General features: G+C 37.5%; 1 protein-coding gene across 4 annotated transcripts in view; it reads right to left on the reverse strand.

The window, feature by feature from the left end:
• Nucleotides 1-13758, reverse strand: part of Dusp16 (dual specificity phosphatase 16) — a 104702-nt gene that overhangs the window by 88872 nt on the left and 2072 nt on the right. The window contains exon 1 of one of the 4 annotated variants that reach the window (XM_046436262.2): nucleotides 12859-13677. The exons of the other annotated variants lie outside the window; for them this stretch is intronic. The gene's annotated coding sequence lies outside the window, so the exon portion shown is untranslated. Of the gene's footprint in view, nucleotides 1-12858; nucleotides 13678-13758 lie in introns of those variants that run through there. 4 annotated transcript variants of the gene reach the window in all.

Genomic DNA, 13758 nt, shown 5'->3' on the forward strand with positions numbered 1-13758 from the left:
GATGCTAAGCCAGCCATTGTAACTGCATTCCCCTTAGCCATACATTCATCTCCTTGGTCCTCTGTGAGTGGGGGCAGTCTTTTGAAAAAATTCAAATAAATGAAACTTAAGAGAAAATCGATGGGAGTTTCCATGAAAGGTTTTGTTTTTAACTAGGCAGGTCCAAGAGGAAGCCTTACTTGCTCTGTCCACTTCCTCCTTCCTGCCTTGAAAAAGCTGTGATGCTAAAGCTGAGGCAGCCATTTTGTGAACTGGTAGCAATAAGCATGATAACAACAGATGAGAAGATGTAGTCAAGGACTGGGAGAACCAGGGCCTTGAAGACACTGCTGAGCAGTGGAGCCAACACAGACCACTCATCACTGAACTCTGAACTACTTGAGTAAATAATAAATTGCTTATGGTTTAAGCTTTTGGTAGTAGCTTTCTATTAAGTATAGCTGAAAGCAGTCTTGTGTTAAAAAAAAAAAAAAAATTGTTTTTTCTGTGGCACGCTGTGACTTTCCTGCCCAGCCTCACTTTTATCTCGCACATACACATAGAGCTTATACTATAAGCAACTAAAAAGTAACGTGACTATATTGCTCCTGTATGATTAAGACACCAATTACAGTTAGAGTACCTTAGCTACACAGTTTTATTAAAATTAATGTCATCAGTAGAAAATCAGTAGGAAGAAAATGTGACTTAGAATCATGTCTGCCCCTGAATACAGACTTTGATCTTTCCTTCTGCTATTCCAAATCCTTGTTGGAAACAAGTACCATACAACAAATTGATAAATGATAACTGTTTAAACTAAACTCTTCTGTCTCCTTTAATTATAACTTTTTTTATAAGATGGACACAATGTCTTTATTTTATTTATTTATATTTATGTGGTAATGAGGATGGAACCCAGGGCCTCACACATGCAAGGCAAGAGCTCTACCACTGAGTGCCAACCCCAGCCTTGATCACACAACTTCTTATTAGTAAAAAAATAATAATAAAGTATTAAAATTTCATTTGTGAATTTGCATCCTCAAACATAACCCAATTGATACTTTAATATACCAATGTTTGTAACCAAAATTTAGAGATTTACCTAACTCTCCATCAAACTCATGGCACTGCTGTTCTCCCCTATTAAAACTGAATATGGGAGCTGGAGTTGTGGCTCAGCGGCAGAGTGCTCGCCTAGCACGTGCAACGCCTGGGTTCAATCCTCAGCACCACATAAAAATAAATAAAATGAAGGTATATTTAAAAAAAAACTGAATATGTAGTAGAATTTGAGTACTGGTAAGAAATTAAAAAACAGACTATCCACTTTAGCCATATTTTGCTGCTGTTCTTGTTGGTACCACATATTGAATCCAGGACACTTAAACATTGAGCTACAACACCACCACTTTTTTAATTTTCATTTTGAGACAGTCTCACTAAGTTGTTTAGGACCTCACTAAGTTGCTGAGGCTGGCCTCAAACTTGGGATTCTCTTTCCTTAGCCTCCCAAGTCACTGGGATTATAGGCAAATGCCAACTCACGTAGCTACTTTATCCATATTTGATGGAAATCTTTCAAATATATGTTCACCTCCATGACTTCTGTTGCATCCAACTCTGTACTTTTCTGGCCCTGTTCTTCCAGTGTCCAGCACATGGGGGAACCCAGTTCATCCTGAAGTCTTCCTCTGCTTTCCAATGCTTATCTCCACTATCTGCCCACAGCCTAGTCTGAAAATGACAGCTCACTGCTAATGCCTAATCTTTTCAGCCTTTTCTAACCATTTCTTCTTTCTAACATCATTTGTTTTGTCATCCCTTGGCTTTCTCTGGGTGGCGGAGTGTTAACAACCATCCTAGTTAGATGGAACTAACTAACTGCCATGAGCACTCTATTGTCCTCTCAAATATGTGACCATCTCTCCCCTCTTGTCTTTTAAGGAAAAAAATCATTGATTTTTAAAATGTATAAAAATGAATATGAACATGTTATGTGTGCATTTAAGGGCTCAGTGCTTTTTAGTTTTAAAAAAGTAAAGATAGTAAGTACTCATTTTTTTATAAACTGAAAAGTGCTTTTACTGATTCCTCCCTTCTGTCTGCAGTTTTTCCATCCACACTGATTTTATATGACCTTGTACCTGTGATGGACTCTGGGCCACCTGGCTCATCCTACACATAAGCATATTCCCTTCTTCTTGACAAATGAACCAGTTAGGATGAAAATATTTTTTTCACATAAATGTGTGCATCATACTGCTCTAAATAGCTATGCTAGTTTATATCAAAAATTTTCAAAGTGTTATCAAGAGACCAGAAGTAGGGAGCACCCCCTTCAAGGGATCACCAACACTAAAACTACTTTCGGTAATACAAAGATCTTTATTTTTTTCACTCTTTCTCTCATGAATGTACAATAGTCATACTAGAGGATACATGGTACGTGATGATGATATATCACTCTGACAACTAATGAAAGATGTTTATTCTTCATTCCTATCAGTCTTTAAAAAATTATTTCACCTAGAAATGTCCTTGATAAGACAGCTATTAATTTTATTAAACCTGCAGTCTTGAGAACTTAAATTCTGTATGTACTTTTCAGTTGCACATCTAAATACACTGTCTTAAAGAAAAATACTTAAGCAACTGAGTTATGAGCTTTTTTCAGAGTATGCCAGTTTGGCTTAAAAGAATGACCAGCAGACATTTAACAGCTACTCAGACTTAAGTTTGGCAGACATTTTCTTTAAAATTAATAAAGTAAGCTCCCTCTTCAAGAAAAACTATTTGGGGGCTGGGGCCATAATTCAGTGGTAAAGCGCTTGCCTAGCATGTGTGAGACACTGTGTTCGATCCTCAGCACCGCATAAAAATAAATAAAGTTATTAGGTCCATCTATAACTTAAAAAAAACTATTTGTTGTTGACGATAAAATTTTTTTAGGAGAAAAATGAGGAAAAAAATCATTGATTTTTAAAATGTATAAAATCCTTTTTTACGTGGTACTTGAACTCACTATCAAGATACAACCATTTTCCAGTTCTTAAAGATGTTTAGATATGACTAATGGTTATATTAATGAATGTAATGTGTTTAACAAATTTGTAATCAAATGTTGTCAAAATCTGAAAGATATGCATAACTCAATAAGCCATTATTTTTCAAATGGTCAATGCATGATACTAAAAAAAATTACATATATATCAAAGACCCATTAAAAGATATTAATAGTGCAAAAAAAAATTCATACATATGGTCTCAGATTCAACACAACAACTAACCCGTAAGAATCCACTTCCTGCTAGATTTTGGTATAACAAGGAATGTTCATAATTATATGAAAAGATTATTAAAATAATCCATCATTTCCAATTATGAGTCTGTGTATATCCATGTTTTCTTGATATATTTCAACCAGAACAGCATATCAAAACAAACTGAAAGCAATATGAGATAAGGGAAGCAGAAGCAATTACACAATGGGATGGGACTGGCAATGGGATCCTGATTGTTGGATCCATGGGAGCTGTTATACTACTCAGCCCTTCTCCTCATCCCCCTTTTTCACCCCCTGTGGATATTTGAAGATTTCCAACAAAAAGCTAAAAACCAAAAAAAAAAAACCAGATTGACTATAAAAACAGTGATGCAAATAGAGCTACCTTCTATTAAGCAATACATTTAAAAGAAAACAATGCAACCCTTTCCACTAGATTTATTTTTTAATTTTTTTTTGGCATGGGGGGGTGGGGGCTGGGGGTGTGTACCACGGGTTGAATCCAGGGGCACTATATCACTGAACAAAATCCCCAGGACTTCTTTTTTTTTTTTTTTGAGACAGGGTCTCCCCAAGTTGCTGAGGCTGGTCTCAAACTTGCAATCCTCTTGTCTTAGTGCCTCTGAACAGCTGGGACTATAAGCATGAGCCATCACACCCAGCTGGAACACTCTGTTTACAGAGTACAAATACTGACCTTTGATGTTAGTTATTTTTAAATTTATAAATATTTTAAGCATTTCTGTTTTAATTTTAATATGTTAAATAATTATAAACATAGTCCACATAAAGATATTTGGGGTCATCAATCATTTTTAGAGTTTCTTGATATCAAAATGTTTGAAAAACACAGTTTAAACCACCATTAAAAAGGGCACTTATGCCAGGCACAGTGGTGCATGCCTGTAATCATAGCCGCTTAGAAGCCTGAGACAGGAGGATGGCAAGTTCAAAGCCAATCTCAGCAACAGCAAGGCGCTAAGCAACTCAGTGACACCCTGTCTCTAAATAAAATACAAAATAGGGCTGAGGATGAGGCTCAGTAGTCGAGTGCCTTTGAGTTGATTCCCAACCCCCTCCCCGGACATCCGCAAAAGAAAAAAAGGCACTTTAAAGTGTGTGTATATAAGAGAATGGGCACCTGAATACAAATCAGAAGATAATTTCAGTTCTAGTACCATTTTTTTCTTGCTTTTGGATTTAAATAAATTAATCAGTTTCCTCATCTGTAAAGTGAATAACTCATGTCTTATTCTGAAGATCAAAAAAAAAGAAAAAATACATCAAAGCACTGTACAACTGCAAGGCATATCATTACAAAATCTCAAAGGTGAGTTTTAGGCATTTATGATGATTCTACAAGTTTCCCTATTCTTAATATTTTATAACTAAAAGAACTTACAGAAAATGCCAAGTGAAGATTTTCTGATTCTCAAATTAACTCAAATGTCCAACTACATTCTATTCTACTATATTAAATTTCTTCCCCTACACTAATAATTGGTAATATACAATTCAGCCCATTACTAAGTGTATTTGCAAACAATCATACAGAAAGTAATAACAAACTACAATTGCACCCAGATTCAACAAGTTTTGGAAATTTTCCAATATTGTTTTATCTCCCACTTGTATTGTGACTATCATTAAGTTTTTGAAACAAATATAAGGCATTTCATTTTGCCTATAAATACTTCCACATAACAGATGAGAAAATTCAACATAACCATAATACCATTATTGTAGCTAAAAATGTTATGGTTACTTTCTTGTCTTTTTTTAAAAGTCTTTGCTAGTCTTTAGATGGTTTGTATTATAAGTGAACCCAAGATTTTTAAGTAAAGCAAGGAAGGAAGGAAATAACACCATGCTTCATATACCATACACAGTTTACAAAACAGTCAAGAACCATCTTCCTGAGGAGTGTGCTTCTCCACCAACCAAACAAAACACACTACAAAATGGATCAGCATAGTGACACAGATCCTTGAGTATTCTGAGAAGTGACCAGAAGAAGAGAAACTCGGCTGCTTCAGTGAGGGAAAGAGCAGTTAGAGGTGACAGGAAACCACCACCCTCCATTTCAGAAAAGATGAAGTCAGGTCAGCCACAGGGTCAAAGCTAGAGGAGAGGTCACAGACAGGTTCCAGTGGGAGCATCCTACTAAAACAAGAGTCAGGTGCCAAGGCCATAATTCAACCCCCACCCCCAACTGCCCTGTAGGTTGCAACATAGCTCAAAAAACAGTGCTCTCAACTGCAGATATAATGGAACTATAAAAAATAACAGTTGTGAGAATTGATTCAATTTATTCAGCAAACAATTATCAAACTGACTATAGTAGGTACTGTTCTAGGATATTAATGGGTATTTAAAATTTTTATATACAAATCAGACAATAAGTAGTATATACTTCTCTACACGTCTTTCCCCCTTCACTTTGAGGGGAAGAATGGATATATTTAAAATTAATTACCTGGCCATACAACTATGATTTGTTGTATATCTATCATTTTTTTTCTTTATAAACTGCAGTTATACCACCACTCCCAGAAAGACATTAAAACAAATCTGAATTCTACTGTCCTTCCCAAAGATTTTTGGGAGGTACAAGTCAGATATAAACCCCCTGTGGTTTATATCTACAATTCTTTTTCCTTTTTATTTTTGGTTCTGGAGATTTAACCCAGTGACACATTACCACTGAGCTACACTCCCAGCCCTTTTTTTAAAAACTTTTTTTAATAAATATTGATTGTTTTAGTTATAGGTGGACACAATATCTTTATTTTCATGTGGTGCTGAGGATTGAACCCAGTACCTCTCGCATGCTAGGTGATCACTTTACCTCTGAGCCACAACCCCAGCCCCCAGCCCTTTTTTTTAATTTTATTTTATTTATGTGACAGCAGAATGCATTACAATTCTTATTACACATATAGAACACAATTTTTCACATCTCTGGTTGTATACAAAGAATATTCACACCAATTCGTGTCTTCATACTTGTACTTTGGATAATAATGTCCATCATATTCCACCATCATTTCTAACCCCATGCCACCTCCCCTCCCCGCCCTCTTTATTGAGACAGTGCCTTGCTAAATTGCTGAGACCAGCCTCGACATCAACAATCCTCCTGCCTCAGTCTCCCAAATCACTGGTATTACAGGCATGTATCACCATGCCCAGCTCTACAATTCTTTTCTAAATTATGTAGTTGAGAAAGAAATCAAAAAACACTAAATAATTTCCTACCTCATCTTAAAATTGTTTTGTTTTCCATAGTCTTATCACAAGTATTTCAGAACATGTTGTGGATGAGCCGGACGCCATGGCCAAATGCCTGGAATCCCAGTGGCTCAGAAAGCTGAGTCAGGAAAATCTCGAGTTCAAAGCCAGCCTCAGCAATGGTGAGAAGCTAAGCAATTCAGTGAGAACCTGTGTTTTATGCGCTAAATAAAACACAAAATGGGCTGCGGATGTGGCTCAGTGCTTGAGCACCCCAAATTCAATCCCTGGTTCCTGCTGGGAAAACATATAACGGCAGCAGCACCCCAGAGAAAAACCCTAGCATGGCGTCTATCGACCCTCTTTCTCCTCTTTGTTTCTTTCACTGGCACAAAACGTTCCCGACGGCACCAATGTTCAAATCCTGCTGGTGGGAAGCCTAAGCCCCAATAAGAATTAACTTCTTGGGCTCCGGAACTGACATATGGAAGAGCTTGCCAATAAACAGCGACCTGTTATCTACCTCCGCCCTGCGACCTCTCCTTAGACCTATATAAACACACAGCCTTTAGTAATAAAGCGGAAACCTCTTTGGTGATCTGTGTCGTGTGGTGCGGGGTCTTCCAGTCTTACAGTACCAAAAAAAAAAAAAAGAATACGTTGTAGATGAAACCTGGTTAGAGACATATATGAATAATTTTTGAGAGATTTGGTTCTACAGAGAAATATGTATACCCTTAATATAAACCCTTTCTAGACTGCTTATGTCAGTTTCATCTATAATTTTTTCTTAAGTTTAAAGCTGCTGGGGCTGGGGATATAGCTTAGCATGCACAAGGCCCTGGGTTCAATCCCCAGCACCATACACATACACACACACACAAAAAAAATAAATAAAATAAAGTTTGAGAAGCACTCTGTAAATGTGCCCCAAAACATGAAACAGTCACTGATAAGTTTTTAGTTGACGCTTATAAAGAACATCTTGAAAACTAACAAAATAAATCTGGCAGTCAGATAACTACAGTAGGAACACTCCCCGGGCCCCCAGGTTTCTACTATTTGAAGATAATAAGGAAAAAAAATTTGCCGCAGTCTGGCTGGGCACAAAATAACCTAGCCGCCACGAGGCACTTGTAGGTTCAAACAGGAACTCCTTTATTGCCGGAACTCCACCGGCACTCCACTGGCACTCCCCGGGAACTCTCCCAGCCCTCAAAGGGGCTCCTGGAGAACTCAAAAGTAGCGGGCGCGGGAGGCAGTAGGAGCCGCCCTATTGCTGGACAGCAGGGGTCTATATACAACTAAATACACAGCCTGTTTCAATCCAGCATCATCCAGTCACAGCAATTAAACACAGCTTAACTTAATTATCATCATCTTAATGGCTCGCTGGCATCACCTCTCAACCACTCCTTCTGGCAAATGCCAGGCACCATCCTGACTCGGCTGTGGCTCTCAACAAAAATTAAGCTTAAATTAAGTTAGAGGTAATATTCTCAGTGAAACCATACAAATCTTTAAGGAGACACAATTAAAAAGAGCACAATATAATCCAACTTTCCCCTTCCATTCCAATACCACATTAGCAGGTCCTAAAAAGGAATTCTTCTCCCCTTATCCTATATACCTATCTGGTCACTAAGCCCAACAGTGTTCTTATACTGTCTACAACTTGTTTTGTATGCTCTCATAAATGGTATTACTAAAACAAATTAGTTAGCTGGGGATGTAGCCTAGTGGTAGAGCATTTGGCTTAGCATGCATGAGGCCCTGGATTCAATCCCCAGTACCCCACCCCCCCCCAAAAAAAAAATTAGCCTTAGAATTTAGCTTCCCTTTAGAGTACTATTGGGAGTACTATTTCTAATAGAGAATACACACCAATAATAAAAGCCCTAATTAAATAGTAAACAACAATATAAACCTTACTGTAAAAAAACATAAGCTTCATTCAGGTAACTCCAGGGTCTCAGTAAGATGGGAAGATCACAAATTTGAGGGCAGCCTCAGCTACTTAGGTGATGTAGTTCAGTGTAAAGAACCCCAGGATTTGATTCCCCAGTAACCACCATGCCCCCAAAAAGAACAAGGACCAAAAAAAAAAAAAAAAAAAAAAACCCTTGAGATTCTTAGCAAATGGCACCAAAATAACTGTGAATAAATTGTTAATGAGGAATCAAGTCAAAGCTTGCAGGCACCATCTAAATAGAGTCACAAAAACAAGACTAAAGATGAAGGTTATCTTCACTACTTGGCACCACTGGACATCAGCTTTTTCATGTATTGTTTACTTGTTTATGGCCCTTCCAGTTTTGGTTGTTTTTTTGTTTTGTTTTGTTTTGTTTTAAGACAAGTTCTCACCAAGTTGCTCAGGGCCTTCCTAAATTGCTGAGGCTGGCCTTGAACTTTTGATGCTCCCGCCTGGAACTTCCTGGAATTATAGGTATAAGCCACCATGCCTGGCTTGTTGTCATTATTTATTGTCCTATTGCCTTCTCCCCATAAGACTCTAAGTTCCATAAAGACAGTAACCTTCTCTATCTCATAGTCCTCTGTTGGCCAGTGTCTAGACCTCAGTAGAGGGTCAATATAAATTTGCTAAATAATTAGGTGGATGAATAACTTCCCCCACTTCCCTTCTTCCATACATATGATTACCATTCTTTCAAGTGATTACCATTCTTTCAACTTCCATACACAAGTTAACATTCTTTTTGTCAACTTTGAGGATTACTTTCTCAAGCCTCCAATCTCTTTCTCCTTTATAAATGTGACATTTATCAGCAGTCTGATAATTGTTTACATATATATGTGTGTGTGTGTATATATATATATATATATATGCCTCACTTAAAATTCTTTAATCCTGCTCTAAAAGTAGAACTGTATCCCCAACTTTTATGTACCTTCAATAAATGTTTTGCTTAATTTATGTCTGTAGTTAACCCAGAAATCCAATTGAGATAATAATTTCAACTTTTTATAATTCATCCCTCCTTTCCAAATAACTCAAAATAGGACATGAAAATAAATTTTGAATTTATCTCTGGAAATTTCAAGTTTTACATTCTCATATAATTATATTTCATGATCATAATTTACTTTATCCACCACCCTCTACCAAGAATAAATTTAAAAAAAAAAAAAATTTTAGGGCTGGGATTGTGGCTCAGCAGTAGAGTGCTCACCTAGCACGGGCAGGACCCGGGTTCAATCCTCAGCACCACATAAAATTAAAGGCATTGTGTTGTGTCCATCTACACCTAAAAAAATAAATATTTTTTTAAAAATTTTTTTTAATTTTTTTTTTTAAATTTTGGTTGTAGATGGACACAATGCCTTTGTTTATTTATTTATATGTGGGTGCTGTGGATCGAACCCAGTGCCTCACACGTGCTAGGCAAACACTCTACCACTGAGCTACAACCCCAGCTCCCCCAAGAATAATTTTTTTAAATTTTATTCACAATACCTTTATTTCACTCATTTATTTTTTACGTGGTGCTGAGGATCCAACCCAGGGTCTCATGCATGCAAGACGAGCACTCTACCACTGAGCCACAACCCCAGCCCCTCCCCCCAAGAATAAATTTTTTATGTAATAAAAAATTTTACGAATTTTGGGTGATACCTGTAATGAAGTTTCTATTCCTAATCTAGAAGGGGGTGACGTTTCATTACTCCCTTCTTGTTGCTGAGGTATCAGAAGGTATTTTTCCATTTATGCCTATTTCCTTTCATGCAAAGACATATTCAGTTCCCTTTTTTCCTGGTCATACTCCTGGCAAGCCTTTTTATTTCTTTGTACCTATCCTCAGTAATCTGCCTTAGGTCCTCCTTTTGAGCCACTCTTGTTTCCTCCATTTATTTGATTAAATTTCTAACTGAGCCTGTTTCTTTAAGTCCACACATCTTTATGGACCTCCCTTCACACAGCTAAAACTTGATCATCTGGTCTCAGGAAACATTAAAATAACATTATCCACAACAACAACAAAATCAGGGGAAAATGACATCTGGCTTTGGAATACATCATATGTAGCTTTGGGCAAGATTTACTTTCTTAATTAAGTTTTGGTTAAGCCAACATTAGAAAGATTTTCTTTTATGATGGTGGATACCTGACTCAGTTTCAAAATTTGATGCAGTTTTTTTTTTTTTTTAAGGCCATTCAAGGCATCAATCATGGTTTTTAACTTGTTCCTTCAGTCTGTTAAAATCTTTCATAAAATCTGTTTTCTGTTTCCCCTGACTTATCTCCTACTTTTCTTGGTATCCTGATCCAAATGGGTTTATATTAATTTACAAGTACCTTTTGCATGAGAACTCAAAAGCATTTTAAAAACACTGAATCCAGTGAAATTTTTAGTGCAGGTAATATTTGACAGAAAACTATTTCTACCAGATACTACAAGAAAATTTGGATTTCTAGAGTAAATTCCACTGGTAATTCTAGCAAAAATATTTAGTAGGATTTTATGATTAGTTGAAAACAGAAAAACTTTAATACTGAACAGGTATACAAATCCATATCATCAATATATTAATCCCGTATCTGAAAACTCTACTAACTTAAATTCCCCAGTGGGGCTGGGGCTATAGCTCAGCAGTAGAGCGCTTGCCTCATACAGTCAAGGCACCGAGTTCAATCCTCAGCATCACATAAAAATAAATAGATTAAAAATAGAAGAAAAAAATATGTAAATTTTTCTTAAATAAATAAATTCACCAGGCCAGGCATGGTGGCACATGCAAGTAATCCCAGTAACTCAAGAGGCTGAGGCAGGAGGATTCCAAGTTCAAAACCAGCTTCAGCAACTTAACAAGACCCTATCTCTAAATAAAATACAAAAAAGAGCTTGAGATGTGGCTCAGTGGTTAAGTGACCCTGGGGTTCAATCCCCAGTACCAAAAAGAAAAAGAAAAGAAATTAAATCCCTCAATACACATACTTATAGAAAATAGCTTCAAAACAAACATCAATCCTTCCTCTTCACTGGGAATGTCACTCACTCAGTGGGAGAGTGCTTGCCTAGCATGTGTAAGGCCCTGGGTTTGATCCCAGCACTATAACAAACAAAAATAAAGAATCCTGTCCCTTCTCCTAAACTCAGGCTAAAGTCCAAAGCTTCTCAGATCTACTCAATTTTTTAGAGGTTGGGAAGACTGAGGATTGAACCCAGGGCCTCACTAAACCCCCAGTCTACCTACTACTCTTAAACACTGATCTTGGCTCCACTTCTACTCCCAACCATGCCACAAATAATTTTTGAGTGGATAAGCAAAAGGAAAAGAATGGGGTTAACAGAATTTTCTCTTTTGCCCCCTTCTCTGTTAATGCCATTAAGCTTTTGGCCAAAGAGACTTAAAACCCCCAACTTCACATTGACTATTTTATAGACCTCAATTACATTCAACAAGCTAAGCCAAAGGACACAGACTTCCCAAAATGAAGAGGGAGCAAAAGTGGATGATTCTGTAGTTCTGTTCCTTGCCCCTTCCATAATTATGCACTAACTGAAATACTTGAATAAAATAAGTACAATTTTAAGCCAAATCAGATATTTTACTTTGAATTGCTGACATATCAGAAGTTAAAACTTAAAAAAATTTAAATATTGTTACCACAATTTACACTTTTTTCCACATATATGAATATAGTTTTATAGCATTTGAACAACTTATTCATCATTACTACGATTCAAAATAATCTCTCTTCTATTTTTCCTACCTAAAAATGAACTCAGCTGGGGTTATTTGGCCCAAATTTTTACATAAGTTGCTAAATGTTAACAAAAAAATTAAACAGCAACTTTCCACAATGTCTTCAGTCAGTAAATTCCACAGCTTATTTTTAAACAAAGACAAAAACTTGCCCAGTGTCTAGTCACATTGTGAATAAAATAAAGTCATAAATTCTTAGTTTTTCAATTTACTTCTCTTGGCTTCTGCCTTCACCAAATAAAGAATTCCACAAGCTTTAATTAATTTCAGCTTCCCAAACTGTGTCCATCAATATATGATTCCCAAGGAAAAGTAAATAATTAAAAAATTATTAACTCAACTGGCAAATAGTCCTTTCTTCTTTTACCTTACTTTTAACGTTTCTTTTCTTGATGTAGATTAAACAGTGTAACTTTTAAGGAAAAAGCTGTCACCTACTGGTATTATCAGCATCATAGCATGGCAAAAAAAAAAAAAAAATCTGACAATCTCAGATCCCCAAATGGTAGTCACCAAGGTCTTTCATGAATAGTAAATATTCTCTCTCTCTCTCTCTCTCTCTCTCTCTCTCTCTCTCTCACACACACACACACACACACACACACACCCGGAAAGACAAGAAAGAAACATACCTGGTCATTTTCTAAACAGGTTTGATAGGTTTGGTTCACTTTTAAGAGCAGAGTATTTACTTATAATCTTTTAAAGCAAAGTGGCAGCCACGGCACTGGGTAAATAAAAACTTCAGAGAGTTTTAAAACCCTGCATCTTAACTCACTTCCCCTTGGTTCAAGGGAACGGAACAGCAAGCCCCACAGCAAATGAGATTATGCAACAGGTTTTTCCTCTCCACCTTATTCATCATAGGCTGATTAGAGGTGTGCTTTCTCCAAACAATCCGAGATACCCAGAACTTCAAAAAGTCAAGGATCTTTGCAGTCGACATTTAATAAGCTTCCTTCGGATTTTGCAGTATCCATTCATTTTAAGATCTACCTCTATTTTCTCAGGTTCATAACCGGCTTCCTTTAGGAAATAAATGCAGCATCGGAAAACTAAGGTTTTGCATATATATTTTCCTCTGTGGTATTCTATCACATGAAACACATGATACACAGATCCTCGGCCGTGGCTGGGGTTTTTTTTTCTCACGTTTTATGGCTAGTATAAATTAGGAAGTCTGGAACACCGGAGTCGCCAACGCCATGACCGAGCCCCAGCAGCAAAGTTGAGGGGTTCTTGTTTGTGTTGTTAGTTGGCTGAGTTTAAGGGAGCAGCACATCACCACCCAGGTGGCCTCTCTGCCTACACTAAAGGCGAATTCGGGATAATGGGAAGAGGCTGGCCGGGGCCCCACTTGGCAGGCGTGTTGTGTAACATTCGCGCCTGGAAGTGAGCAGCTTCGCCCGCGAAGGTGCCGCGTCCCAGGCGGCAGTCGCTCTCGGCGGGGCCGGCCCGAGCCCGCACGCACCTCCCGCCCGGCCTCCCGGCGAGGCCTGCACCTCCCGCTTCTGAACGGCTGCCGTCGCCCC

This window comes from Marmota monax, unplaced genomic scaffold (assembly GCF_021218885.2).
Source record: "Marmota monax isolate L192 unplaced genomic scaffold, Marmota_monax_Labrador192_F-V1.1 WCK01_AAM20220418_F8-fsc00012, whole genome shotgun sequence".
In the NCBI taxonomy this organism is placed as follows: domain Eukaryota; kingdom Metazoa; phylum Chordata; class Mammalia; order Rodentia; family Sciuridae; genus Marmota; species Marmota monax.